The sequence below is a fragment of the Leptonychotes weddellii genome, unplaced genomic scaffold, assembly GCF_054177405.1.
Source record: "Leptonychotes weddellii isolate Sample4059 unplaced genomic scaffold, ASM5417740v2 HiC_scaffold_18572, whole genome shotgun sequence".
NCBI lineage: Eukaryota > Metazoa > Chordata > Mammalia > Carnivora > Phocidae > Leptonychotes > Leptonychotes weddellii.
The window spans coordinates 1-3,827 of record NW_027770546.1 but is presented as its reverse complement, the minus strand read 5'-3'; the positions used below and the strand labels follow the sequence as shown (position 1 = coordinate 3,827).

General features: G+C 50.8%; 1 long non-coding RNA gene across 1 annotated transcript; it reads left to right on the top strand.

Moving 5' to 3' along the window:
* Positions 1-54: 54 nt before the first annotated feature.
* Positions 55-3,339, top strand: LOC145718620 (uncharacterized). Its single transcript, XR_014141926.1, has 4 exons — positions 55-908; positions 1,609-1,744; positions 2,781-2,865; positions 3,195-3,339. It is a non-coding gene; the product is annotated as an uncharacterized LOC145718620 (long non-coding RNA).
* Positions 3,340-3,827: the final 488 nt, after the last annotated feature.

The following is a 3,827-nucleotide window of genomic DNA, read 5'->3' as shown; positions in this document are numbered from 1 at the left end:
GGAGGGCCAAGTACCTCTCGTGCTGGGTGGTGGAGGGCCAGCGTGGGCCTCAGACTCAGGCAGCTGCTGTGTCCTTGCGTGTGAGGCACACGCCAGAGGCCCCGTCGGCCCCGTCCTGTCAGAAGCTAGTCATCTGGCGCTGTCCCCAGGCCGCTGTGAGGATCAGACGTCAGTGTCTGTAGTCACAGCCGCCTAATCTCAGGCGCTCAGGCGCTGCCCGTGGTCGCGGCTCTTGCGTCGTGGCGGAGAGCACTGTTGTCGAACTCGGCACGGTGTGCTCACGCCCGTAACGTCTGGTGGATGTAACTGAACAGCCGTGACCTCTGATTTTCCGGGTCTGTACTTGCTGAGAATCACAGCTAAAACCTGAACCATTTCTGTTGGGAGCACCTGGTGCTCTTTCCAGAGCTTGCTTTCTGCCGTGTGTTGTCGTGTTGTGCAGGAGTAACGTAGCGTGATGAGCACAGAGCTGTCGGCTCGCAGCCAGCCCCGCCCGTGTGCTCTGCACACACCCCCAGAGCAGGGCCGTGACCGTACGGTCTGTTGAGAACTGCGGTTGGTAGGATCCACATCCCGGGGAGTTAGGAACACCACCAGACTTGCGTCGGGACCGTTCAGGCTCCCACTCCAGCCGACGTCGAACGACTGAGTGTCGCGGCCTTCAGCACCTCTCACGCATGGTCAGAACTGCAAGTTTGTCTGTCTAGACGTACCCAGAATATTTGTATTTGTGTGCACGTTTGTGTAGGTGGGATTTAAAGGCTTCCAGATTGCGGCCGAGAAGCAGAAGGAGAACGTCTCTATTCATTACGGAGGAAGTGAGTACCAGCTGTCCCACGGGTCTGTGGTCATGGCCGCGGTCACCAGCTGCACCAACAACTGCAATCCGTCCGTCATGTTGGCCGCAGGTAGGCTGTCCCTTACGGCCGTCCCTTCCCTTTTCTGAGTGCCTGTGTAGTCTTGTGTCACACCCACCTTGTGTCTTAGGTTATGCGTGGATACTGGTGTCTGTGTTTAATATTGAGACACTTCTCGAGATTTTAATTGGGTCTTAAGGAGCCTCAGTTTATGTTACTGATTTTGTTTTCATTACACAGGAGGTAAATTTTTTTTACTACAGTTTACATGTCTGTTAGTCTTCGGTTGTCAGCTGCTCCTGTTAATCTAGAAGTGTAGTCAGTCAGCGAATCTCTTGATGGTTGAGCACAGCAGTGCACTCGCGTCCACTGAGAGTATACGGAAGTAAGAGGTCATTGGCAGGGGTTGTAAGTGAACGCCTGCAGTTGCGTATGGTAGTATGAAGTCAGGTGTGGTCAGGGTGGAATTGCTGTCGTGATGGCGTCTGACGGGAGTGGTCCGTACTGTGCGTGTACATGATGTTGTTACGTGTCCTTGTTTTCCGCGTGTGTGTGCGATGCCATGACATCGGGCTGTACCTGAATTTACAAGGTAAAGGCTAGTATATCAGTGTAATCTTGTGTGTGTTTTAAATGAAACACTTCAGTAGAGTAAAATGGACAAAATAATGACTGTAAATTTATGCATTTGGACTTCGACCCTTGCACGAATTGGAGATTGACCTGGCCTGCGTCACTGTTCACCGTGCAGGTCTTCTGGCCAAGAAGGCCGTGGACGCCGGTCTGCAGGTTAAGCCATACATAAGAACAAGTTTATCTCCAGGCAGTGGGATGGTGACCCATTACCTCAGTTCCAGTGGCGTGTTACCGTATCTCAGTCAGCTCGGGTAAGTGTGGGTCACTGCTGTTGACGTGGACGTTGGGATTCCGCAGGGAGGGAAGCCCCTGTCAGAGCCTTTCACGTGCAGGGACGAGATGGGAAACGTGGGCTTTGTTGTACTTGTTACCTCTCCCCTCCGTCGCGGTGTGAGGCCCAGCCCTCCACGGTCGTGGACTGGGCAGATTGGAGGAGCAGGGCCGGCGCGGCCTCTAGCGGGCGGATGTAAAGACAGATGCGGCTCAGCGACGGCTCCAGGGGGTGGTGGTTTCTGATCAGGGAGGTCGGTTTTCAGAAAGAGCCAAATGTGACAGGCTGCATCATCAGCGGACCAAGTTGTCTTAATTGACCTTTTGTGAGGTTACTGGGTTTGTCAAGCATGGGTTAAGTTGTCCCCAAACTCCGGAGAAACTAACTTCCCCGTTTCTCATGGACTCAGAAGAAATCATTGGTGCCGGCTGTGTATTTTGGAGCCTGTTATCTTAGAAAAATCAATTCCTTTGCAAGACTGGTAAATTAAGAAAACTTTGTTTGCTTTTAGAAGAGTGGCTGCAAGTAACTTTGAGAGTTATGCCTGTAATTTCTTAGTTATACCGTCGTGGGATTTCTGTCAGGGGCTTTCTCTGGGTTTTTGGCGGGTCGAGAATTAAGAGATGTGCGGGCACTGGCGTTCCCAGCTACCGGGCCCCGTCGGTCCCAGGCCTTGGCTTCACCGTCCCCGCCGGGTTAACCCTGGACGGAAGCTCCATATCCGTGTCTTGAACGGTCGTCTTCAGCCCCAGCAGGCTGTATTTGGGAGCTGTCGTGTGCAGCGTACAGGTTTTGTGTCGGATTTAGGCAACCACATCTCACTCGGGGACGCTCCGTCAGACAGTGCAGACAGCATGCCTGACGGTCAGACGGGCAGACTGAGGAGGGTTCGTCCGCGTGTTGGGTGTGTGCGCTCAGGCGGCCCGTCACAGGGGGGCAGTGAGGGCCCCGGCCCCCCTAATGCTTTACCGTCGTCACAGCCGTCCGCTCAGTCACGTGTATTTATCCCAATGCAGATTCGAAATAGTTGGCTATGGCTGTTCAACCTGCGTGGGAAACACAGCACCCTTGTCAGAAGCAGTTCTGAATGCAGTCAAACAGGTGAGGGGTTTTCTTAACCACGTATCGTGGTGTTAAATGGTAGAAAATATATGTTGATGTGTTTCTATTTCTGCGGTCCTCACCTCTTAGGAAGAGCGAATCTTGAAACGAGTAAAAGAATCATTTTTAGATCCTTGAAATAATCCCTTAATGGTGTAGTGAATTAGTTTATGCATAGGATTTGATAGTTCTGTGTTTAATAATTGGTCGTATGCTCTTTGGTTATCTTGCCCTCAGACACAGAATATTTGAGATTGCGTATGTATGATTATCCGAATTTGTACCATCTCTTGAATTGAGTATATATTTATGTGTCTGTTTTTTTTCAGGGTGATTTGGTTACTTGTGGAGTCTTATCTGGAAACAAAAATTTTGAAGGTCGTCTTTGTGACTGTGTTCGTGCCAATTACCTTGCCTCCCCCCCGTTGGTGGTAGCTTACGCCATAGCGGGCACCGTGAACATAGACTTCCAGACGGAGCCTTTAGGTATTGTTCCTCTATTACACAGACATACTGCGCACACTTTTTGCTCCAGAAGTTGTTGTGTTTCTGAAATGCTTCTTAGACCGTCCACTCTTTGAATTACTTCAGGAAATCTTGTCATGCAGTCATTCATGTCTGTATTCATATGAAGAATATAAAGTGTACAAGTGCTTTGTTTTTTAGCTGCTTATGCCTGAGGCAGTCTGGTATTGAGTGGTTTACTTGGTTTCTGGGCTAGGTCTTTGAAAAGATGTGAACACCTTGAGGGAATTACTTTTTTTTTAAGATTTTATTTATCTGGATGGGGGCAGAGAGCAAGCACAAGCAGGGGGAGAGGCAGAGGGAGAAGCAGGCTGAGCAGGGAGCCCGATGCAGGGCTCGATCCCAGGAGCCCAGGATCACCACCTGAGCCAAAGGCAGACACTTCACCAACTGAGCCCCCCGGGGGCGCCTGGAGGGAGTTACTTTTTTTTTTTTTT